At 40.2% G+C, this 26,897-nt stretch overlaps 1 long non-coding RNA gene across 3 annotated transcripts in view; it reads left to right on the top strand.

Moving 5' to 3' along the window:
- The window catches only part of LOC116555401, a 30,692-nt gene extending 6,006 nt beyond the window's left edge, over window positions 1–24,686 (top strand). For 2 of the 3 annotated variants that reach the window (XR_004270520.1, XR_004270519.1), the window contains exons 2-4: window positions 6,292–6,405; window positions 20,438–20,694; window positions 21,859–24,686. This is a non-coding gene — a long non-coding RNA (uncharacterized LOC116555401). Of the gene's footprint in view, window positions 1–4,941; window positions 5,110–6,291; window positions 6,406–20,437; window positions 20,695–21,858 lie in introns of all 3 variants that reach the window. The other variant, XR_004270518.1, reaches the window with a different exon arrangement.
- Window positions 24,687–26,897: the final 2,211 nt, after the last annotated feature.

The raw sequence follows: 26,897 nt of genomic DNA, 5'->3' as shown, positions 1-26,897 counted from the left end.
CTTCTGGCTTTAAGTCTGCTGTTGGGACTATATAAGAATCGAAGCCTAATTCTTCGTAGTCTGTATATTCATAGCTTCAGTATCATTGGTGATCCTCTTACAGTATACTCAGTTAAAGCTTATCTGGTCCAGTTCCTTCGTATGAAAGATGGGAAAACTGAGTCTCGGAGAGGGGGAATGACTAGGCTGACATCACACTGTGGTTAAAGTCCTTCCTCTCCAGCCTGTCTTTTCTGTTCTATGTACTCTGGTATAATAGCTGGTGCTTGGAGCCTGCACTGTTTCAAACAGATATAACTGTTTTTGGCCCAGAGTGAAAATTGGTGATGATGAATGAGACTGAGATTTAAAGGCAGGACGAAAAATTCACTTTGAGTGTGGCTGAGGGTGGAGTATTAGCATGGGGCAGCTGGAGAGGGCAGTATCTCTAATATCTCCCAAATTATACCACAAAGGTATGCAAAGGAAAAGAGAAGCCCCTTGATATATATGTTTGTTTTAGCATCCGTAATATCAGTAATTCACTTTTCAATGAAATCTTAGGGAGAATTTGAATATGCAAAAGAGATTAATGTGGTGAGAATTGAGGCAGCTGACATTTACTGTGCCCCTGGGGATCTCTGCAATGCCTGAGAGAAAGGGAGAGGGCATTTAAAAGTAAGACATTGCATAAGGAGCACTGGCTGTGGAGTCCTAACACCTGGGCTTTAGTCCCTGCTCGGCAAGAGCTTGCTCTGTGTGTGACCTTGGGAATCACTTCCTCATTCTGCTCTCTCATAGATTATTCATTCCTACAATAATCCTGATCTTCCTACTGCCTAGGGTTGATGAGAAGATCACATGGAGGGAATAGGGAAATGGGTGTGAAAGTGGTTTGTAGAAAGTCAAGTGCTACATTTGTAAATTTTTTTTTCTTTAACTAAATTGAGGTAAAAATTTATGTACAATAGAAATGCACAACTCTTAAATGTTTAATTTCATGAGTTTGGAAAATTGTAATCAGCTGTGAAGCCATTATCCAAAATAAGATACAAAGTATTGACATCCCTCCAGGAAGTTCCCTTGGACTCATTTGTAGCCAACCTTCCAAGCCTGCAGGCAACCACGGTTCTGATTTCTATCACCTTTGCTTAGTTTTGTGTGTTCTAGAACTTGACATGAACAAACTCAACCAGTATGTACTATTACGTGCCTGGCTTCCGTTGCCCACTGTAATGTTTTTGAGATTCATCCAGGTTGTTTTTTCCTTTACGGCTGCTGAATAGTATTTTATTTTATGGACATACCATTATTTGTTTATCAACTTTACTGTTGCAAACAATTGAGTTATTTCCAGTTTTGATATTATGATTAAGACTGCAATTAGTATTCTCTTCCACATTTTAAGTGCACATATGAACCCATTTCTGTTGAAATAGGAGTGGAATGTTGCAGCATGCAATACATGCATGTGTAACTTTAGTAGAAGCTGCTGAACAGATATCCAAATGGTTATACCACTTTAAATTCCCAACAGTGACACAGCAGAGTTCCAGACAGTGCATAGGGTCCACATTTTGTATTGTTAGTCATTCTAGTGAGCATAGAACAGTATCTCATTGTAGTTAAAATTTGCACTGATGTTAAGTACCCTTTCTTATCAGCTGTATGTATGTCTTCCTCTGTGAAGTATCTTTTATTTGCCAAGTTAAAAAAATTAGCTTGTCATTTTATTGTTGATTTGTAGGAATTCTTTATACATTATACACAAGTCATTTGTCAGATATGAATGTGGCAAAAACTTCTCTACTATTTTTTTTCCTATTCATTTTCTTAATGATGTCTTTTCATAAGCAGGGATTTAAAAAATTTAAGTTCAAGTTATCTATTGCTTTCATTATGCTTAGTGCTTTTTAATGTCCTAGGAAATCTTTGTCTAATCTAAGAATGCAAAACTATTCTTTTGTGTTTTATTCTAGAAGCTTTATTGTTTTCACTTTTATGCTTAAGTCTATGATCTGTCTTAAATTACGCTTGTGTATGGAATGAAGATAGAGTTGAAATTCATTTATTTCCATATGGATAAACAATTGTTTCAGTACATTTTGTTAAAAACATTTTCTTTTCCCCAGTGAACTGATTTAACACCTTGGAAATTTTATTTTTCAATTAAAAGGTCTAAATTTTTTTTTTATTTTAAAAATATAAGATAGTAACATTGACTTTTGGAAGGATGTACAGTTCTATGACTTTGAATTCCGGTATAGGTTTGTGCAACCACTACCACAATCAGAATATAGAACAATTTGAGCACCTCAAGAAACTCGCTTATGCTATCTATGTGCCTCTCCTTTTGCTGACACCACACTATCTGGATTACTGAAGCTTTGTAGGAAATCTTACAATCAGGTAGTGTAAATGCTCCAACTTTGTAATTCTTTTTTCAAAATTGTTTTGACTATTTTAGCTCTTTTCCATGTCCATATATATTTCAAAGTCAACTTGTCAATATTTAAAAAAAATCCTCCTGGGATTTTTATTGGAATGGTGTTTAATCTGTAGATCATTTTGGGAAGAACTGACATTTTAACTAGGTGAGTCTTGCAATCCATGAACATGGTATATCTCTCCATTTATTGAGGTCTTCTTTAACTTCTTTCATAAGCATTTTGTATAGTTTTCAGCATACAGATTTTATATAAGTATTTCATTTTTTGGAGGGGTATTGTGAACAACATTGTTTTAAAATTTTGTTTTCCAATTATACGTTGCTAATATATAGCAATATGATTGATTATATGGGTTGCCTTGCAATCTTGCTAAACTCATGTATTAGTTTTAGAAGGTTTTATAGATTCCTTGGTACTTTCTGTATAGAAATCTATGTCATCTACAAATAGAAGGTTTTATTTCTTCTTTTCTAATCTGCATGCCTTTTGATTATTTTCTCTGCTTATTGCAAATAGATAGGCCTTCCTGTACAATATTAAAAAGAAGCAGTGAGAATTAATCCATGCCTTGCTCCCAATCTGATAAGAAAAACATTCACAATTTACTATTAAGTAGAATGTTGGCCATAGACTTTTTACATTTGTTCTTTATCAGATTGAGAATGTTTTCTTCTATCTCAAGTTTATGGAGAGTTTTCATCATGAATTGTTGCTTTTTGTCAAATCCATTTTCTGGATTACATATGATGATGTATTTTGCCTTTTAAAATTTTACTATAGTAGATTACATTGATTGATTTTTAAATATTGAATTAGCCTTATTTACTGCTATAAATTCCAGTTGGTTGTGTGCATGTTTTTTAAAATTTGGTTGCTATTATTTTGTTGAGAAATTTTGCTTTTATGTTTATAAAGGATATTAGTCTGCAGTTTTTTGTTTGTTCCTATTTTTGTATGTTTTTGGTATACTGGCTTCATGAAATGAGTGGGTCTATGCTTCCTTCACTTCTATTTTCTGAAAGAAATTGTGTAGAATTAATGCTTTTTTCTTCTTTAAATATTTTGTAGAATTTTCCAGTAAAGGTATCTGGCCTGGAAATGACTTTTTTTGGGAAGGTTTTTAAAGATAGATTCAATTTCTTTAATATTTATAGGACTATTTAGGTAGTTCATTCATTTCATCTTGGATGAGTTTTGTTTTTTTGTGGTTTTCAAGAATTGTTCTATTTTATCTAAGTTTCTGAATTTATATGTATTATATTTGTAGTATTTCCTTATTATTTTTTAATGGCCACAGGATCTGTATCTCTTTCATTCCTGATATTAATAATTTGTATCTTCTCTCTTTTTGCTCTGTCAGTCTTGCTAGAAACATTTTAATTTCTTCAATTATTAAAAAAACACCTTTGTCTTGATTAAGTTTCTCTATAGTCTTTCTGCTTCAGTTTCATTGATTCTGCATTACTTTTACTGCCTTCTTTCTCCTGCTTACTTTGGTTTTGTTTTACTCTTCTTTTTCTAGTTTCTTGTGGTAGAAACTTGGATGACTGATTTGAGATCTTTTTTTTCTTTCTTTTTTAACCAATATAAGGATTTAATATTATACATTTTTCATCTAAACACTTAATTTTAGATGCAACTTGCAAATTTTGATAGGCTGTATTTTTATTTTCATTCAGTTCGTGTATTTTCTCATATTTCTTGAGACTTCTTTTTTGACCTATGAATTACTTAGAAGTGTGTTGCTTAATATGTTAGCATTTAGATATTTTCCTCTTCTTTTTCTCTTATTGGTTTCTAGTTTAATTCCATTATAGTTTGAGAACATAATTTGTATAATTTCAATTATTTTAAATTGGTTAAAGCTTGTTTTATGACTCAGGATCATGATCTATCTTGGTGAATATTTAATATGCACTTAAAAAAAAGTTATATGTTGCTTTTGTTGGGTGAGGGTATTCCATAAATGTCAGTAAGGTCTTACTTGTTGATGGTGTTTTTCAGTTCATTCCTATCTGAGAGTATGAGTTCCCTTTCCTACTTCTTGACCCAGAACTATAGGTTGTCTCCTAGAGCTCTCTATTCATATTAATGACCACGTCAAGGTATCAGGCCATGTCATGTTCTGGTCCTAGTAAAACAGAGGGGAAAAAAGAATTCACAACATTCAATGGTACTTTGAGTTCTGGTCTTACTTCCCTATCTACCTGTTAGATAGGGACCTCTACCACAGAGTCCTCAGAATGGTGCATATATTTAGTCCAGGTTTTAAAGTTGTTTTTTCTTTGGGGAACTACCTCTTAGTACTCTCAGTTCATGAGATGTGAGTGGGGTGGACCTCAACCCTACTTCCGTGTGCTCTGATCTGACCAGTTAATGTATTCTATCTCAGGGCTGCAATGATTGGTTGAGGAATGAGCATGTGATTTAAATTGTACAGGGTTATTTCTGAGACTTTTGTGGGAACTAGTAGGAAACAGAATTTCTCTTCACTGGGGTTATTTATCTACAGGAATGAAATCTTGTCACAGCTTGAGAAGAGGTTGCCTGAGAGTAAAAGAGCACATTGAGGAAAGTGAGCTAAGAAAGAGAAAGACAAACTCCTGATGAGCTTGCTTAAATACATAGATTCAGTAATTCCTGAAGCTAGTAGTCATCTCCCACATTCTAGACTTTTCAGGTACATGAACAAAACAAAACAAAACAAAACAAAACAAAACAAAACAAAACAAAACAAAACAAAACAAAACAGTTACAACCCCCGCCACCAACTTCCTCTGCATTAGCCAGCATCACTTGATGTTTCTGCTACTTAATATTAAAAGAGTATTAATACATATCTACATATCTTAAGTTTCCTTTCATTCTCCTTAACTTCCTCTGTCAGATTCTAGGGACCCATTGCCCCCTTAAGCCCCAGGGCACCATCCCCTTCCTTGAGAAAGCAATTAGCTGATTTCATGGTTCTCCAAACAGAAATGGTTGTCCTTAGAGAATCTCAGCATGACAAGTGGGCAGAGAAGCTGGGTCTCAGTATGGAGCCAGAGAGCATGTTTGCAAGTCTGCATCTGCTGGCTACATTAATGTGCAAATCAGGCTGTGGGCCAGGGTTTATTTTTAATAATTAGAAGCCCATCTTACTTTAGAAATGTGCTGCAGCTTCCTGTGACGAAAGGGAAAAGATGGTTCATTCTTTCTTTCCCTCGCTCCATGGAATCTACATTTCTGGAAACTTGGAGATGATATGGCTTATTCATTCTTGGAACTCAATATTCAAAAAGGAGAAAATTGTGTGTAGAATAAAAGATGACTTTTAAAGATGGGAAAGGAAAATTCTCTATTTCTCTATCTATTTGGCAAATTTGCTAAAATTCCTCAGGATCCTAAACTAGGGGATAGATATCATTTTTGGCACATAGATGAGGCAGGTGCCTGGCATGGTTGTCAAGAATATGGAATCTTTGAACTATGAGACAGTAAGCTTGTAGCCTAATATTATTCCAATGGAGAGAAAGAGGACCCTTAAGCTTGTAGCCTAATATTTTTCCAGTGGAGAGAAAGAGGACTCTTTTTGGAAAGGGTTCTGTCCAAGGTCAGGTGGGGAATTAACATAACAAGAAGAATTATACTTCAGCGTGGGTTCCTTCTTCTGTGTTCCAAAGGCTCTCACCACAGCCCACACCATCCAGACCTCACTTATGGCTTTACTACATTTCCTGAAGTGCCTCTTTGCAGGGGTCCCAGGTGTGAATATAATGTGCCCACTTGGCTTGGCCATCCTCCACCTGTTTGTCACTCATCCAACTGTCAGTCCCCCTCCCCATGTTTTTTTTTTTTTTTTTTTTTTTTTTTTCAGGCATAGTGAGTTTCACCAGGCAAAGTCTGAGGTGTGGAATGCAACCAGAAGCATGCTGCTTGCTGTGGGCAATGGAATGTGAGTGGAAGTCACAGGTCACTTCAGAATGGAGGCCTTCAGGTAAGCCTGCTTTACTGCTGTATCATCAACAAGGGCTGGTGCTGAAAAGGCCTTGAAAAGGGACAATCTGTCCTGCCCTCCAGGAGATCTCATGGCCCAGTGAGGGAGGAAGACATGGAAGCAGTCATCATGTAGGGTGATTGGGGCTGGGCCAATGCTATGTCTCAGCAGGAGGCGGCAATGAAGGATGCAGTCAGCTCTGTTGGGGGCAGGGGTTAGAGATGCCTATACTAAAATGCAAAGATCTTTAGTTGGGTCTTGAAGGACATGTTATGTTCTCCAGGTAGGCAAAGCATACATGGAAATTCCAGGTGAGAGAACTCTACTCTGTTTTTTTTTCTTGTGGTCTTTGTCTTACTCTGCTCTTTGTAATAGTGTCATGTATCTGCCTGGTCTCCTGCAGGCCATTTGCTGCTGTACGTAACAGCTGTGTACCTCAGTTTCCTCATCTGTCAAGGAAGTATAATTATAATGCTTCCTCATTAGAGTTGTTTTCAGGATTAAATTGTTTAATATGTATGGATATATATGAAGCATATGAGATGATGTCTTACACATGGTAAGCAATCAGTAAATGTTACAGTACAATACTTTATGTTTAATGGATGCTCAAAAAATGTTTTCCTCATTAAAGGGCTCCTCAGCTTTAAGTGACTTCTGTCACCTAAAATAAAAACCATTTTGGCTGTTGGAAGTCTCTAGCAGCCTATTATCTACTCTCAAAAAGCATCCCTCCCCTGAATTAACTAATTCTCTGATCTGGATTGGTATCACTCAATGATTAGCAGGGATTAGAGGAGCACCTACTACTAAAAGTCAGGGAGACACAAGAAACGATAGGACTAAGAACTGACCCTCAGACTTAGGGGCCAGCTGGGGAAACCCAATGTATGCTTGGGTCCAATAAAAAAGATACACCATAGGATGACCCTACCTTCCAGCTTGTAGGTGCTTTGATATAAAGAGCATCATGGCCAGAAGGGTGTGGGAGGGGAATTATCTGACTGTGCAGAGATTCTCGTGGATTCTCAAATGGATTTTCCAGAAAGTGCTTCATACAAACACACATGGCAGGAGAAGATGTGGGATTGCAGAGCTGCAAAGATGGCATTGTGCAAGGCAAACCCCAGGTCTCTCCATGAATTCTTTGTCTTCCATTAATTCTTTGAGACATGGAAAGTAGATTTCTAGGTACCATGGGAAATTAGGTATACTGCTGAGGGTGGTCCAGAAATAACAGCATGCTTACTGGAGTGCTGGGAAGATTAGAGGTGACAGAGGCTCCAAGGAGGAGTGACAACTGAAGCACCACATCAGAGAATGCTGAACTGAAGTCAGGAGGAAGGCAGGCCTGAGAACATGGGCTCATGGGCTCCCTACTTTGGTGACCGTGAAAGACCCATTTACAGATTGGGATTTTGGCAGCAATGGAAATTTCAGATTTGTGTGTTATCTCTTTGACTCAATGTTTTTATATGTTGCTTCCTGTTTATTAACTTCGATTTCTTATAACTTTGTGATGAGACAGTTGGAAGGCATGCCTAGCTCTCATATTGTATACATTGCCAGAAGGGCTAGATGGAGCATGTATGGAAGAAAGAATATGCCAATAAAAGCATTAATCAATGAAACATCATCAGAAGAGTTCATGGAAGAATGCACTGGCAAAGAAGTTACACACAGACATCTACCCAGAGACTCTGTGGTTGACTATAAGTAAAGTTTAAAAATGATGTAGAACTCAGAGGGAAAAGGAGTGTGGTGGAAGACTTCAAGGAAGAGGTGGTTGTTTACTGGGCCTTGAAGGATGGCTTGACTTTTGATATATGGAAGGAGAAGAAATGGTATTCTAAGATGAAGGTGATGATTAATTTTTATGTGTCAACTCGACTGGGCTATGGGGTGCCCAGATATTTCAAGGAATAGTCAACTAATTAATGCCCCTACTACTAGCTTTGTATCCTCCAAATTCATTCTTCACACAGCAGCCAGATCAAAGTTCTTTAATGGCTTCTTGTTGCACTTATCTGAGTTGCTGTGTGATATGGTTCCTGCCTTCCTCTTGAACCTCATCTCATCAGCCCCCAGCTCACTGAGCCTTTTTTACTCTGCCTAAGACTCAACAAGCTCTTTCTTTTTAGGGTATTTGCCGGTGCATTTCCTCTGCCTAGTTGGTCTCATGGCTGGCTCCTTTCTAAACTTCAGGTCTCAGCCTAGATCTCATCTGTTGAGAGAGGCCTCGCTGATGACTCTATCCAGCATTGCTCACCCTCCTCCCCATTATTTGCTGTCATTACTTTCTGTCATTACACTATTTATTTTAAACACTAATAACAATTTATAATTTAATGAGTGAACAAATGAACTAACTAATTAACTAAGATATTTACTCTCTGTCTCACCCACTGGAAAGTAAACTCCACAAGAAGAGAGACCTCTATTCATCATTGTATCACCAGTGTCTTAGTCTATTTTCTGTTGTTATAACTGAATACCTGAGACTGGGTCATTTATTAAAAAAAACCACAAATTTATTTCTTTCAATTTTGGAGGCTGGGAAGTTCAAAATCAACGGGTTGCATCTGGTGAGGGCCTTCTTGCTGGTGGAGACTCTGCAAAGTCCTGAGGTGGCACAGGGCATCACTTGGATAGGAATTGCATGAGAGAGAACAAAACTGGCTTTTATAATAGACACACTCTTGTGATAACCAACCCACTCCTGTGATAACCAACCCACTCCTGTGATAACCCATCAATCAATTTTATTCATTAATCCTTGAGTGGATTAATCCATTTATGAAGGCATAGCCCTCATGACCCAATTACCTCTTAAAAGTTCCACCTCTTCATAATGTGACATTGGTGATTGGGTTTCAACATAAGTTTCAGAGGGGGCAAATGTGCAACATGGCAGCCACACATGGTAGATACTTCATAAGCATCACATAATTCATCATGAGAGGTACAGCAGTGCCCAAGGCAAGGTCTCTGTCCTCAGGAATCTCATGGTTGAGTAGTGAGAGGCCAGGAGTCATGGTTCGGTAGGCTTGCAACCCAGTCTAACCTAATTTAAGGGAAGGTTGGAAGAGCTTCCTGGAAAAGGGGATGCATGAGGCAGGCCTCAAAAGGACTGAGGGCTGTTAATTGGCCTGATAGATTAAGAGAAGGGTCTTTTAGAAAGTAGAAGTTCCATGCATAAAGGATCAGAGGGGTGAAAATAGGGTTAAGGCCAGTCTAGAATGACAGCAATGCAGGACATGAGTTGCAACAGTAAGAGATGGGGTGAAAATAGAGCAAGGGCCAGATCACCCAAGACCTGTCATGTCACTCTAAGAAGATTACACTTGGCCTCGCATCAGTAGGTTGTCATTGACTGAGTTCAAGTGTTTTGTAGCAGAACAGACTTAAGCTAATTCCTTCTGGGTATCATGGTGAGGTGGAGGACCTTTAGTTAAAGGATCTTACATCTGTTCCTCATTGGCTGCATAGATTTCTCTTCTCCATGGCTCTCAACTCCATTACTGTCTAATAGACTACAGAAGACTGTAGAAAGGGAATGAGAAGGAAGAATATTTACAGTAGAGAACTTTGGACATGGAAGTAATTCCTGGGATGAAGAGAGAGTAGCAGAGGGTGGAGTGGAAAAAGCACTGGAATAGGAGTCAAGAACCCTGGTTCTGTCACTAGTTACTGTATGGCCTCGGATAACTCATTTCATCTCCCTGGGCTTTGATTTCTCCATATGGAAAATGGGGCTTTGGGCTTAATCTGGTAATTCACCAAAAATGTCCAGCCTTACAGAATCATACTGGTGGTGTGATTTTAGGCACCATGATCTTGAAGTAGGATGTATTTTGCTTGTCTGACTTAAGCCATATTCTATAAATGGCTCCTATGCATCCCCTCCACTCCCCTTCTCAAGGGAACAGACCTAGTGTGTGTCTATGTATCAGTACTTTGATAGGCACTGGAGATGAAACAAAGACAGGCCCAGTTTCTCTATTTTCATGAAGCCTATGGTTTAGCACTGGAAAACTTATTTTTAAAAAATCACACAAACAATGTAAAATTACAACTGTGATTAGAACAACAGAAGTAGCACACAGCATGAAGAGAGTCATTCGAAAGGAAGTCAGAAAAGCCTGTGACAGTTCTGGAGGCTGGGAAGTCCAAAATCAAGGTGCTGCTTCTGGTGAGGGCCTTCTAGCTGGTGGGGACTCTCTGCAGAGTCCCAAGGTGGCATAGGGCATCACATGGCTAAGGAGTGCAAAACACAGAACCAAACTGGCTTTTATAATAGACCCTCTCTTATGATAACTCCTTGCAGTAGTGACACTTGGGGGAGATCTGAAGGATGAGTCAGAGATAACTGGGCAGAGAGGGGAAGGTAGCAAGTGCCAGGCAGAGGGAACAGCATTATTCAGAGAGACAGGGCAAAGCCTGGTGTGGCTGGAGCAGGGAGAGGAGCCTGGCAAAGGATGAAGCTGGACAGGGGACTATTGAAAATACTGCATGGGCAGAGCCTAGGGAATCAAGTTAGTCAGACATTGGTCCTTTGGTTGCTGAATTGTGGGGGTTTCTGACAGTCCTACAGGAGGAGGGAGGATGTGAGGGGACATTTGGTGTAGGTGTGCTTGAGATGAGGAAGTATTTTCAATATTCTAACAATCCTTATTGCTACATGGATGTGTTCCATCTGACCATTAGTGACTGGAACAAAGAGGTGGACAGAGACCCAACCAACCATGAGGACCTAGAGAACATAGAGTTTTGCCCATATCCTGACAATATCGGGGAGCCACTTCTGGGGCCAAGGAGGATGGTGAGCGGACCACAACTGGATTTTACAGAACTGAAATTAAGGTCAGGAGAGCAAGGTTCTCACTTCAGCCTCAGAACTGAATTGGGGGCCAAAAATCAGTATTTAAGATAGACAGTATATTTCTGCAATATTTTAGAAAATTTCAAAGTAATGCAAAAAAAATTCAATTGTGGGCAAAATACCAACATTTTCAATAAAGACAGCATTTAATCCTACACTTTCATGACTCAACCTCACTTTCTTCAACCCAATTTACGCCCTGTCAGATTCTGTCTTCGTGTAAATTTTTGCTATTTTGTTCATCATGGACATATTTTGCATTCATTTAATAATAGTGTATGAAAATAGTATTTATCTTGATTGCTGAGTATTTAGGGTGGCTCCATAAATTTTGTGCCTGGCCCTAATTTGCAAGCACTCTGATTTTGAAGTGATGACTTGGGTCTGTGGATGTGGAGGCTCAGAGGAGGCCAGTGTGGATGTAGGGAGTCATGGGGTTGGGGTGCAGATGAGAGATGCGACCAGATTGTCTGAATGTGGCGGGGGGGGCATGTACAGGCAGGAATGATGCTCCCCCCTCTTCTGGGGGATTCTGAGGAGGGGGTGCAAGGGGGAAGTTCTGCGTGGCTGCCAGCCAGGCTTGTGAGCCAAGTGTCCACCTCCCTTGACGAGGCTGTTGGGGAGCCATTTTCCCAGGAGAGTGGGAAGCATCTGCAGGCTGCAGCTGGGAAGAACCAGATGTCCAGATGGACTGGACATCCATGTAGGGCCTTGGACACAGGCTAGAAGACCTTCCCATGATGTGAGGTCAGAGTCACATGGGACCTCTGAGTCCTGGGGACACAGATAGGGTTGCCAAGACAAGGTCAGGTCAGAAGCATATCAGAAAGCAGGGGATGGCGAAAGGCATTGAAGAGGGCTAATGATTGACAGCAAAATCAACAGCCAACACCATAGACATCTCAACTGGTTTAGCTTACCAAATTCTGACTGAAAAAATTTGAGGAAACTTTACATTGGGTGTCAAAACTGTTGCACACAGATCAGCTATAGGCAAGAGCAGAGTCTCAATGGAAATTTCATTTTATTTCTTAAAAACTGATGTTTACTTCTTATTAAGATGAAGGTTGAGCATCTTTTAAACAAATTTCAATAGCTTTAGGGGTACAAGTGGTTTTTGGTTACATGAATGAATGTATAGTGATGAAGTCTGGGTTTTTAGTGTACCTGTCACCCGAACTGGTATATTATACACAATAGGGGATTTTTTTTGTCCCTTATACCCCTCCCATCCTTCCACCTTCGTGGCTTTTTACCAGTACAATCCTAAAGACAACGTACCATCAAAGCAATAGCTACCAAGAGGTGGATGTGGTTGAGTTAAAGCAAAAGCAGACTGGTCAAGAGCAAAGGTCATGGCAACAGTTTTTTGGGCTTCTCACAGCAGTTTGCATGTTGACATTCTTGAAAGCGAAAGAATAATAACATCTACTTATTATGGTAATGTTTAGAGAAAGCCAAAGCTTTAGCAAAAATGCTCAGAAGAGCTTCACCAGAGAGTCCTTCTCCAGCATGACAACGTTCCTGCTCATTTCTCTCGTTAAACAATGGTAATTTTGCCAGAGTTTTGATGAGGAACCAGAAGGCATTTATCTAATTTGGCCTCTTGTGACTTATTGTATTTACTAATCTTAAAAAATTTGTAAAGGGCGCTCATTTTTCTTCAGTTAAAAATGTAAAAGTGACTTCATTGACATGGTTAAGTTGCAAGGACCCTCAGTTCTTCAGGGATGGACCAAATGGCTGACATCATTGCTTATAAAAATGTCCTGGACTTGTTGCATCTTATGTTGAGAAATAAAGTTTATATTTTTAATTTTTATCTTTTAATTCCATTTTCACACTTTTATTGCAGTCCCTTCATACTTATTAGTTGAAGGACAATGAACAGATGTGTTCCTTTTTTTTCTATTCTTTAAAAAAATTGTACATAAAGATGTACATAGTTTTGGGGTACTTGTGATAGTTTAATATATTCATATAATTTGTAACTATCAAATCATTGTACTTGGCATACCCATCACCGTAAATATTTTTTTCTTCATTCTAGAACTATTACAATTCACATCTTCTTGCTATTTAAAAATGTAATGATAGGATGTTATAAACTATAGTCACCCTAGTGATCTAGCTAACACTAGGTCTTATTTCTTCTATCAAAGCATGTATTTGTACCCATTAATCAACTTCTCTTCGTTCTTCTTCTCCTCTCTACCATTACCTGCCTTGTTTATCACCCACGTATGAGTGATTTGTTTGAGTTTCTTGTGGATTCTAGATATTAGTCCCTTGTCAGATGTATAGTTTGGAAATATTTTCTCCTATTCTTTAGGTTGTCTATTTATACAGCTGATTACTTCTTCTATTGTGCAGAAGTTTTTAGTTTGATTAAGTCTCATTTCACATGTGATGTTTGTCTTTCTGTGCTTGGATTATTTCACTTGACATAATGATGTCCAGTTCTCTCCATGCTGCTGCAAACGACAAGATTTTATTCTTTCTTATGGCTGAAAAATATTCCATTGTGTGTGTGTGTGTGTATATATATATATATGTGTGTGTGTGTGTGTGTATATACATATATCTATATATATCTATGATACACAGATATATGTATATATACAATAAGAAAATAAGAGAGAGATATATATTTTTTTCTTTGTCCATTTATTTTCTTTATCCATTTATTCATTGATGGGCAGTTTGGTTGATTCTTTATTTTGACTGTTGTAAATACTGCTGCAATAAATATGGGAGTGCAGTTTTTTTTGGACATATTGATTTGCTTTGTTTTGGATATAGACCCAGTAGTTGAATTGCTGAGTCATATGGTAGTTTTATTTTTAGTTTTTTGAGGAAACTCCAAACTGTTCTCCATAATGGCTGTGCTAATTTACATTTCCACCAACAGTGTACGAGAGTTCTCCTTTCTCTGCATTCTTGCCAGTATCCATTTTTGCCTGTCTTTTTGATAAAAGCCATTTTAACTGGAGTGATATGGTATCTCATTGTTATTTTGATTTGCATTTCTCTGATGATTACTGATGTTGAACATTGTTTTTTATATACTTGTTGGCCATTTGTATGTCTTCTTTTGGAAATGTCTACCCGGATCATTTGCCCATTTTTTATTTGCCCATGTTTATTTGCTATTGAATTGTTCGAGCTCCTTATATATTCTGATTATTAATCTGTTGTCAGTTGGGAGTTTACAAACATTTTCTCATGCTGTGGGTTGTCTCTTCACTTTGCTGATCATTTCTTTTGCTGTGCAGAAGCTTTTTAACTTAATATAATTCTATTTGTCTACCTTTGCTTTGGTTGCTTGTGCTTTTGAGGTCTTACACAAAAAAATCTTTGCGCAGACCAATGTCCTGTAGAGTTTCTTCAATGTTTTCTTCCAGTAGTTTCAAAGTTTCAGGTCTTAGATTTAAGTCTTTAATCCATTTTGATTTGATTTTTGTATATGGTAAGCGATAGAGGTCTAGTTTCATTCTTCTGCATGTAGATATCCAGTTTTCCCAGCATCCTTCATTGTTTTTTAAATGTGTTTAATTTGTAGCTGTGTTCCCTATTCTGTTCCATTGGTGTATGTGTCTGTCCTTATGCCAGTAGCGCACTGATTTGGTTACAATCACTTTGAAATAAATTTTGAAGTCAGGTAATATGATGCCTCCAGCTTTGTTCTTTCTGCTCAGGACTGCTTTGGCTGTTAAGGGTCTTCTGTGGTTCCAGATAAATTTTAGAATTTTTTTCCTATTTCTGTAAAGACTATCATTGGTATTTCAATAGGGATTGCATTGAATCTATAAATTGCTTTGAGTAATATGGTCATTTTAACACTATTAATTTTTTAAATCCATGAGCTTGGAATATCTTTCTTTTTTGTGTGTGTCTGCTTCAATTTCTTTCATTAGTGTTTTATAGCTTTTTTTGTATAGATTTTTCACTTATTTGATTAAATTGATTACTAGGTATTTTATATTCTTTGTAGCTAATGCAAATGGGATTGCTTTCTCGATCTCTTTTTCATATTGTTTGCTACTGGCATATGTAATTGCTACTGATTTTTGTATGTTGATTTTGTATCCTGCAACTTTACTGAATTTTTTTATCCGTTCTAACTGTTTTTGGCGCATTCTTTAGATTTTTCTAAGTATAAGACCATGTCATCTGTGAATAAGGATAGTTTGACTTCTTTCTTTCCAGTTGGAATGCCCTTTATTTCTTTGGAAGCTCTGGTATTGGGTGCATAGGTATTTATAATTGTTATATCCTTTTACCAAATTGGACCCTTTATCATTATGTGATGACCGTTTTTGTCTCTTTTCACAGTTTTTGATTTGAAGTCGATTTTTTCTGATATAAGTATAACTACTTCTGCTCCTTTCTGGCTTCTGGTTGCATGGATTATCATTTTCCACCCTTTCACTTTTAGTGTCTGTGTCTTTATAGGTTTTCTTATAGGCAGCACATAGTTGAGTCTTGTTTCTTTATTCATTCAGCCACTATGTCTTTTAGGAACTGAATTCACGTACATTCAGGGATAACATTCAGCGTTATTATTTAGTAAGGGTTTACTATTGACATTTTGTTGCTTGTTTTCTGGTTGCTTTGTAACTCTTCTCTTCCTTTCTTCCTGTCTTTCTTTGTGGTTAAGTGATTCTCTGGTAGTATGTTTTAATTCATCGCTTTTTATTTTTAGTGAATCTATTATAAGTTTTTACATTGTGGTTATCATGAAGCTTACAAAAAACATCATATAGATATAACAAGTTATTATAAGGACATGACAACTTATCTTAGATCACAAAGAAAAGAATAGAAACAAAAAAATGTTTAAACCTACACTTTAACTCTACTCCCTCTCCCATTTTGACTTTTATTTGTCTCAACTTACATATTTTCATATTACCCATTTCTTAACAGTTTGCTGTAGCTATTATTGTTTTGATGTATCTGTCTTTTGGCCTCCATACTAGAGTTATGAGTGGATTGCACACCATAATTACAGTATTAGAGGGTCCTGGGTTTGTCTGTGTACTTAATTTTACCTGTAACTTTTATGCCTTCAATTTTTTTTTTTTGCACTTTAATTTTAATTTTCTTTAAATTTTTATTTATTTATTTTTTTTACTTTCACATTGAAGAACTCTTAGTACTTCTTGTCTGATGGGTCTGGTGGTAGTGAATTCTCTCAGCTTTTGTTTGTCTGGGAAAGACTATCTCTCCTTCATATTTGAAGAACAGCTTTGCTGAATGCAGTAATTTTGAGTGACAGTTTTTTTTCTTTCAGCACTTTAGAGTTTAATTCCTTTTCCTCCTGGCCTGTAGGATTTCCATTGATAAGTCTGTTGCTAGACAAATTGAGGCTCCTTTATATAATATTTGCTTATTTTCTTTTATTGCTTTTGGGATCTTCTCTTTGTCCTTGACCTTTGAGAGTTTAATTATATATGCCTTGGCGTAGTCTTACTTAGGTCAGATCTTTCTGGTATTTATTTTCTGACCTTCCGATACATAGAAATTTGTCTGTTTCTCAAGTTTTGGGAAGTTTCTTTTTTTGTTTGTTTGAGTAAGGCTTTTTATCTCTCACTCTTGTTGAACTCTCTTTGAATACTAAGAATTCTCAGATTTGGCCTTTTGATGTAACTTTTTACATCTTGTAGATAATCTTTATTGCTTTTCATTCTTTCTTTCTCCTCTGACTGTGTATTTTCAAAAGCTTATCTTCAAGCTCACTCATCTTTCCTTTGCTTGATCCATTCTGTTGTTGAGAGCTTCTAATGAGTTTTTGAGTTCAGTAAACATAGTTCCCAGCTCCAAGATTTCTGTTTGGTTTTTACAATTTTTTTCAGTCTCTTTGTTAAGTTTCTCTGATAAGTTTCTGAATTGCTTTTCTGTGTTTTCTTGGAGATCACTGAGTTTCCTTAAAACTACTATTTTGAATTTTTGGTGAAAGAGATAACATTCCACCATCTCTTTAGGGTCAGTTGCTGGTTCCTTACTTTGTCCATTTGAGGAGATCATGGTTCCCTGTTTGCAGTTGCTTCTTATGGATGTATGTTTATGTCTTTGTATTGAAGGATTATTTGTTTCTGTCTTCCCTGGTTGGCTTGTTTTGGTTTTTATTGGATATATTTGTTTAGAGATTGTTCACCACTAGGCCACTGACTCATTTTCAACTCTAGGTAGTGCCTTAAGCCCAGGTTTGCCTTGGCTTTAATAAATGATCTAAGCACTGCCCTTCCTGACAGGGAGATTTTAAAGGTGATACCTCAGCAGTGCAGGAAGGCTGACTAGGGATTCATTCCCAGAAGAGCTGTGGTACAAATCTCCTGCAGTGTGATGCTGTTGTAGGCACTGCCTCCCCCTTTTCTCTGCCTCTCCTCAGGGATAGTTCTCCTCTCAGACACTTGTGATGCTTTCTATGAGTTAAGGTAGAGAGAGGTCTCCTGCCAGAGAACCCAAGATGGTGGAGGAGTTGGTTGCTCTTCTCAATCTCACCTTTTGCTGTATGAAAACAGTGAGTTGGAGAACAATTTTCGGCATACTTGCTGCTGGGCAGAATGAGGGGAAGGGCATCATGGATGTGAGAGTCCAATTCCTTTGCTGTTTTCTTGGAGTTTTTTCACTTCCCTGCAGCCCTCAAAACTGTTTCATCTTCATCTTTGAGTGCTGGGTTATTTCTGATGATAATCTTAGCACTATGTATTTCTTTTTGATTTTCTGTTGGTGGGAAGAGTGGTGGAAGTATGTGAAACTAGCTTGCTTCTATGCTACCATTTTGGAACTGGAACTCTCAGGCATTCTTAAATATTTCTAAACCTTAGCTTTCTCTTCTGGAGAATGGGGGTAATAAATAAAGCTGCCTTTCAGGACTTTTGGAAGGACACACTGTATTTAACTCATGGAAAGTGCTTGGCACACTGCCAGGCAAAGAGAAGGGGCTCAAATGTACGAGTTTTGATTATTTTCACAATTCTACAGTTGAGTTGGTTTATGTCCAACCCACCTAATAATTTTTGGTAGATAAAATGAGACAACAGATGGGAAAACATTTTTGGAATGTATAAACTGATCTTTTAAAAGTAGTGATTTTTCTAAATCTTAAAATCATTTGCAAAGGTTGTTTCATCTGTATATGGCTAGTTGCTTTGACATGTGCCTTTGAACAAGGGTAGAAAGCAGGTAAAGAGACAAGGAAAGGTCACCAGGAGGGTGCAGGGTTCTAAGCTGAAAGTCGAAGGAGCAAAAAGAGTCTGCCCTTTCTGAGGAAAAGAGCAGATAAAATCATTTGGGTAGGAAATCCTGGCTAAAGGCAGATTCCAGAGAACTCTGGGTGGTAGGTGAAGACCTCAGGCTTTAACCAGCAGGCAATGGACATGAAACTAATCGCAGTGACACCCAAGTGTCTCTAGCTTCTCCATAGCCCTTTGATCTGCCAAATTGTGAGTCTGTTTCTCTGACTATGTGTGTTAACATATTGCACAAAGCTCAGAAGAGTTTCAGGTAGATCTTGAGGGCCTGACAGAAAAAGGTGGTGAAGGCCATGAAGGAAGGGAGCCTGTGCCCTGGAAGTGACTCAGCCTGTGCAGGGAAACATTGCCCAGCAGAAGGCTTGGTGCCCAGCCCTCAGCCTTCTGTGACTGACTCTATGTGATGGAGAGTTGGGTCTCTGCCCATTAGAGAGGTGGAGTGGGGTAGGTAGGGGGTCCTGCAGGGTGCTTCTAAGGCTCAAGGATGAAATCTGCCCCATAAGATGTGACAGGCCCATGGATCCTCTGCTTAGACCTTGATTACACTCTGAAGACCCACCCTGGTAGAGATACTTGATCTGGATTTTGAGATTTGTAGGTAGGGGTGGGGAAGTGGGAAGGGATAAAAGTTTGCTAAGTACCTTTAATGCTCATAATCATTCTCTGAGGTGCCTGTGGTTTACAAATGAAGTCCCTGAGATTGATAGGCTAAGAAACTCCCAACTCCAGTTTCAGACATGGGGAAGCATTATAATGTGATGAGAAGAATGTGTTAGAAGTCAGGCAGAAGTGGGTTTAGACTCCCTTATTACTATCGATTTGGTTGCTTATCTGTAAGCTCCTGGGCAAATAACTTCACCTCTTTGTGCCTTCATTTCACAATTAAAAATAGGAATAGACACACCCTTTATTATAAGAGTGATGTTACAATGATCTGCGGTAGCACAATTAAGGTATATAGTGCCATATGTGGGAAATGGTAAGAAGTGGATAAGGATTAACTGATGATTGTTTCTTTCAGAGTTGAATGATATGGGAGGACTAGAACATAGACAGGGACATAAATTCAAGAAAGGTCTCCCTGCGGAAGAGACATTTCAATTGAGATAAGAGGGAGCCAGCATTATGATTATTATGGAATGAAGGATTTATTATAGTTGGAGCAGTAGCTGGACATATTTAAGAAAAAGAAACCCAGCACATCCAGCCCCCAAGGTAAGGCCATGAGGAGATTGTGGAGAAGGTGTTGGAATACTGCTGCCTCTGTGCAGCGTGCACCTCTCTGGGCCTACAGCCATGCCTCCGGAGGTGGGCCTTAGGCAGATGTTGGTCAGCAAGATCTGCCATTAGAAAGGCAAGCTGGGCACAGAACAGAAGAGCATGGGGACAAGCAGAGATGCTCCAGGTACTTCTGTGCCTGCCCATCAGCATATCTGACTATGATGAGCTTTTGAGAATGCCAACTGCTGCTTCACTTCCTACCTTCCAAAGCTTGTGCAGGTTCCTATTTTGGCCAACTCTCTCCCAGAACCATGCAACAGGGGGATTCTGAGAGCTACAGTTTCATCTTATCCAGTTGACAGCACAATTATGACAATGCTGATACATTATTTCTTATGATAGGAAAAACTTGAGGGAGAAGTTTGGGATGGAGAAAAACAGTTCTGTTATGGACATACTTCATTAGATATGTATGTTTAGGATGGCCTCAGTGACCCCTGTGTCCTGCTGTTCATGCCCTCTGTAACTCCCTATCCTTGACTGTGGGCTGGATTTAATGACTCACTCCTAGCAAGCAGAATTTGGCAGAGGTGATGGAACCTGAGATTAGCTTACACCCATGACTTCTGTTTTGGGTACTCTTTCTTGTTCTCTCATTCTCTTGCCCCAGAGCAGGGCAGTTGCCCCTCTGTTAGCTGCCTGTTGAGATACCCATATGGCAAGGAACTGGAAAAGGCCTGTGGCCAATGGCCAGTGAGGAACTGAGATCCTTGGCCCAATGACCTACCAGGAACAGAACCCTGCCAACAACCACATGGGAGAGTCTGGAAGCAAATTTTCCTTTGGTTACACCTTCAGATGAGATTGCAGCTCCATCCAGTAGCCTGACCATAATCTCATGGCAGAACCTCAGCTAGAAGCACCCAGGTAAGTGGCACCAGATTTCTCATTTACAGAAAATGTGACATAAAAAGTGTTGTTGTTTTAAACCACTAAATTTGGGGGGTAATTTGTGATATAGCAATAGATAATCAGTAGAGACATTCAAATGAATATTTGTGCTTGGAGCTTAAGGGAGAGGTCAAAGGTAGAGTAAGTCTTTAGGAGTCTTTAGTATTTGATGGCACTTAAAACCATGGAACTGGATAAGATGATTAAAGTAGGAACAGTGATCAGAGGAGAGCAGAGCTCTGAGGAGTGAGCCTTGGGCTTGCCAGCATTCAGGTTTGGCCAAAGGAGGGAAATTTAGCAAAGCAAATGCGCATGAAGATGCCAAGGTGGAAGGAAGAAGAGCAGAAGGGTGTGGTGTCAGGAGTCGGGAGAAAATTGTGTCAAGGAGAGAAGTCTGTGCTGTGTGAGTTCAGTTAAGGTCAATACCTCTGAGAAGTGGCCATTGACTTTGACTACACGGAGTTGGTTGGCAACCTGGACCAGCAGCTGGAGTGGAAGAGAAGCCCAGTTGGAGAGAACTGGGGAAAGCAGGGAGCAGGGAGGTAATTGTGTTCCTGAATAGGCATTAGGAAGTGTGTCCAAAAAATATGGACTTTCCTTTTCAATTCCACTAAAACTGTTTACTTTCCTGTGGTCTTTGGAGATGGGAGGCAGGAGAAGAAGACAAAGGGCTGAGTAGAGGGTGGCGTTAGGGAACTTGATTGACATAGCTGAAGCAAGTTTGATGGCAGAGCCAGGGGGCTCATGTGGTTTACATCCTATTTGGGTTAATTAGTTAATGAAATCACTTTTGCAAAATTATAAGAGAAGTCTGACATGGTTGACTCCATCTTGCTTCTAGTCTCACAGGCTGGCTGTCTTCACTCATTCTTGGGCTTAGTCCAAGCTAACTTCGGGAAACATTTAGTTTATAGTATAAATGATAACAGGCCTTCCCCAAAACTCAACCACCTTTCTAAAGTTAATGAACGGCCACGAGGTTAAGAGGATGTGAGGAGCCAGAATTCTGCTAAGGCGTAGACATAAACCATTACCAGTCATTATTCCGGAAGTCACAAGATATGCAACTTTCCCAATTACTCCTGCGGAGAACACCGCTATTGTAGCTCTTAAAATTGGCCATTTGCGTTATCTTTTCAGGTTTCTGCATTTCTGACTACCGATGGCTCTACCTGGCCCTTCCCTGACCTAACTTGTCCTGTGGCCCCCACCCAGAAGTAGAATCCCTGGCTTACCAAACTATCCTTGAAAAACCCTAGCCTCCAAATTTTCAGAGATTGATTTGAGTAATATCTCTGTCTGCCATGTGGTGTGGCTGGCCTTGTGTCTAGTAAACTGTTTCTTTATTGCAATGTCACTGTCTGGTTTTGTCTGTGCAGTGGGTAAGAAGAACCCATTGGACACAGGCATTAAGATAGTTTCTTTGTATTGTCTGAACTAGAAATCTATCCTTCAGCCATTCAATACTCTGCACAGGGACTCTGCCAGGCAGTGATGATCCATCATCAAGTCAGACATGATGCAAAGGGGAGAGAATCCAGGGTCTGGAGAGGGACAGACGATTTCATAAACAGTATAGGACCTGTGAGTAGTCCAAGTGTAACAGAGTTGCATCCTAGCACTAAGGGAGAGAGAGAAAAAGGGCCCAAGCTTGCTGGAGGGTGTGAATGAAGACTTCCTGGAGGAGGTGGCCCCTAGTGGAGCTTAAAGACTTGTGGTTATTGTGATTATCAAATATTCCAGGCCTCTTCCTGCCCTGCCCTCCAACCCCACCTGCTATTTCTCCTCCAACTCTTCCCTTCCAAGTTGCCCACTGCTGTCCAGCTTTTCCCTTCCCCAAACATCTCTCCTTTCTCCTTCCAGTTATCTCCCTTGCCCTCCCCCTTTCTTTTCTCCCTCCTCCCTTCTCCACTAGCCTCCACTGCTCTTTTCTCCCCTTCCCTCCCCTTCCCTGGCCCAGGATGAAAGCCCTTCCACAGCCTCCCAGCTGATGAATTATGCATGCCTTTCAGCGGGTGTGCCTGGCATCCAATTAGGGCCTTGGCCAGGTTGATCACTTAGACAGATTAAAATGTAATTCATTGGGGTTGACATTTAAGCCCCAGTGTGAATGGCGGTGAGGAGAAGTAAATGCTCTCCGGGTACCTGGTGTGTATTTGGGGGTAGGGGAGGCTCTCAGCTACCTGTACTTGCTTAACTAATTCCAGCCTGGAGTAATGTCAGTATGCACACTGGGCCTCTGATGCACAGTGGAACGGGGGAAAGGTCCAAGGCAGGCTTTGAGCCAAAGCAGGCTTTAAAAAAATCAAAAAACTTTTTATTTAGAACTAATTTGAGATTTACGCAAGAGTAGTGATATTAGTACAGAGAGTTCCCATATGCCCGTCACTGAGCTCTCCCTCATGTTAACATCTTATGTAACCATGGCACAAGGATCAAAACTAAGAAATTGATGAGGGCACAATACCATTAACTAAACTACTAACGTTTTTCCCATTTCACCCAGTTTCCCACCAGGGTCGTTTTTCTGTTCCAGGATCCAGGCCAGGAGCCCACATTCTAAAGCAACCCTGTGGGATCGTGCCTCTCCAAGGACAGCAATTCCTCCCTGATCCTCAGACCAGCATTTCTCAAACTTTAGGGTCCAGAGAGTTATCAGGGATTTTGTTTAAAGGACGTGTCCTTCCCTAGACATTCTGATGCAGCGAGTCTTAGGTAGAACCCTGGCACATCCTTAACAAGCATCCCCAGCCAGACATACACTCCCAGCTAACTGGCTGGTTCCTGGATTCTTTGTAAGTCAGGTCTCAACTTGCAGATTTCCTTCATCCCCTGGCTTAGCCTCAGAAAACAGCAGCGTTACCCCCACCAGCAGCTACTACCAGACCCTGGGGAGATGGCTGGACTAACACAAAATCCTGATTTTGACCACTGGGTCGGACACATCATCTGCCAGGCCTAACCCCCTGGTTAAATCCTACCTGAAGAGGAGAGAAAGTGACATTTACCTGCCAGTCACAGATACATACATATTTTCATGTAATCTAAACAGTAACTGCTGTAAGTAGATACTATTTCCCCCATCTTATAGGTGTGGAAACTGAAAAAAGTGTTATTAAGGGTAGTGATATTGCCAGATTTTGCAAATAAAAATATTAGAGCCCTAGTAAAAGTTGAACTTTAGATAAGACAATTCTGGAGACATACTTATATTTTTAAAAGTTGTCATTTATTGGAAATTTGCATTTAACTGGACCTCCTGTATTTTATCTTGCAGCCCTGAGGAAGTGATAAGTCTGTGGCTGCAGAGCTCGTCAGCAGGCCCGGATGTGGATCTCACTCTGATGTCTACAGCACAGGGTACCCTGTGCTCGCCAGCTCAATGCCTGCCTCGCCTAGTGAGCTGCAGGCAGCATGAGGTAGGGGCTGTATGGATTTGTTTCCTGCTGTATCTCCAAGGCCTGGCACCATATGGCAGTAGACACTTAATAAATATTTGTTAAATAAATGAATGACTAAATGCATTCATGAAGGGACTCAATACTCTCTTTATACCAGGGAAGGCTCCAGATGATGATGATTAAACAGAAAGGCTGAGCTGACTAGGTTTAAACCACCTTTGCAAAATTATAAATTATAACTGAGGAAATTAGGACAGTGAAAGAAATCAGACCTAACTGACTCCATCTTGCTTCTAACTTTTAAGCTGTCCTTGCTCATTCCTGGGTATAGACCAAACTAACTTTGGGAAGGGATTCAGTTCATGGTTTGACTCTGAAACAAAATGGATAATAACCCTTTCCCCAAAAGACCCTCTTCTTGCCTGGGGACCAGTTTGCTTTTGCAGGACTAACTAATTAGCTACAGATTAGAAATCACAGTTTAGGGGCCATGCAGCCTCTGGCTCCAAGAGTCTGAACCTTCCCAAATTGCTCCTGGGGATAACATCACTAATGTAAAACCTAAAATCGGTGCTTGAGATATTTTGCAGATCCTGCACTCCATGGATCAGCTGACACCACCCAGACCCGTAATCTGACTCAACCAGTTTCGCCATCCCACCCAGGAACAGAGATAGCAAGAAAACCTCACTTTGACCCCCTATAATTCCATCTCCAACCTGACCAATCAGAACTTCCCACTTTTCAAGTTTCCACCTGCCAAATTATCTTTAAGAACTCTGATTCCCAAATGATTTTATTACTCAAATCAGGGAAATTGATTTGAGTAATAAAAAAACTCCAGTCTTCTGCACAACTGGTTCTGCCTTGCGTGAATTACTCTTTCTCTATTGCAATTCCTCTGTCTTGATAAATCTGCTCTGTCTAGGCAGTGGGCCAGGTGAACCCAGGGTGGTTACAAGGGCTGGGTGATAAAATTGCCTCTAGGTAGGCAAGAGGAGTTGGAGGTCTGTGGCCTCGTCCCCACACTTGGGGGCTCAGTTCTTCCACACTGAACAATGGCAAGGAGCCCTTTTTGTCTCCACCTCTCAGGACCTCTGGTTTCTCAAAGGTGAAATGGGATTGTGTCTCTTCCGACTCTAGGCTTCTGTGACTCCATGCTTTTTCTTCCTTAACCCCACCCTCTAGTAGGCAGAGAATATGGCCAGAATAGAGGATTTGCTGCTGAACATGGCACATCTCCTTCCCAGGTCACTGTTTCTTCTCCCTTGTCTTCTCCTTCCCCCTGCTCCTTCTCTTCCTCCTCTTCCTCTTCCGCTTCTTCCTGCTTCTCCTCCTCCTCCATGCCCCCATCCTCCATCTCATTCTCCTCCTCCTCTTTCTCTTCCTCCTCAACCTCCTTTTCCTATTCCTCCTCCTCCTCCTTCATGCCAACCTTCTGAGCACCCCCTTGGTGCCTGGCCTTGCATTTTTTCTTCCTCGAATGCTCCCTTCCACCCTAGCAGATAAAATCAGAAGCCCAGAGAGACCCGGCACAGCACAGTTCCTCACAGACAAGGAAAGACGTTGGGAGCGCATTGTGTCTTTTAAAATAGACCTGTTGTCGTCGGAATGTATTTTTAGCCATGGGAGAGACTGGCATGCACTCAGTGCCACCATCTGCCAAAGGCAGTTGCTAGGCAACTGACACTGACGACAGCGAGGAGATGACTTCATGGAGGATCTGGGGACCCTGGTGGCCCAATCCCGCTTCCCTGTCTAATGCCTGCATGCCAACAGTCAGGCCCACGAGAATACACGCTCCTCTCCTTCTGGGAGGGGTGGGGAGTTGATTCAAGGCCTGTCAGCTGAGCACATTGGTTGCTGCACAGGTAACAAGGGACAATGAGCCATCACTATCACTGTGACTGGTAGATTTTCTATTTAGGAACTTCAGATGCAACTGTGGTCTAAGATGGGGGCTCTGAATTAAACTAGACCAAAGAATACACATTCCTTTCCCTTGCAGCCCCGTAGGTACTGGTCTGAGTCCAGGCAGGAGCTGTTTGGAGGTAGCTGGCCCAGAGGAGGCTTCATAGACAAAGAGCAGGTCAGTGGCCAGGACCCCGGATTATGGCCCAGTTCTGTATTTTGCTCTCTTTGTGAGTTGATGAGTCTTTTCCCTTTCCTGGCCCCACTTTTTGTCACCTTCCAAGAAGGGATACTGCACCAGATAAAATACAATTATGGGAATAAAAAACAGAATAAGCACATAATAGAAAACCTGTAAGCCAGATCTGGGTTTGCTCATGTGATACTTCAGGTAAGATACTGAAATTCTCAGTGCCTTCCTCTCTTTATCTGCAAACAATTGTAGTAACACTTTCATTGTGATGTGAGAATTAAAGCAGCACATGAAAGACATGCACCTTTGTTTCGGAGTATTTTGGAGCACAATAAATGGGTGAGTATTACTCAAATTCTGTAGCTAAGACTGTATGCTGTCCACCAAGATCATTTCTCCTCATCCTTATTAATAGACTTTAAGCTGGGCGTGTTTCCAGCCTCCCTTGTAGCTAAATTCTCACCAAAGGCATACGAAAGGAAAGGATGGGGGCAGCCTCTACTTCACTCACAGGAAAAATGTTTCCCTGAGTATCTTCTTTTCTCCTCTATCTAAGCAGAACATAGATATACCTGGGACACAGTCTGACCATGCAGAGCAGGAGGACATGTAGGGGCTGGGGCAGAGCAACAAGATGGAAGGGACCTGGGGCTGCTCTTGTCTTAATACAGTTT

This window comes from Sapajus apella, unplaced genomic scaffold, assembly GCF_009761245.1.
Source record: "Sapajus apella isolate SASKATOON/1434 unplaced genomic scaffold, GSC_monkey_1.0 scaffold15, whole genome shotgun sequence".
Classification (NCBI taxonomy): Eukaryota; Metazoa; Chordata; class Mammalia; order Primates; family Cebidae; genus Sapajus; species Sapajus apella.
This window is presented reverse-complemented; position numbering and strand designations above follow the sequence as displayed.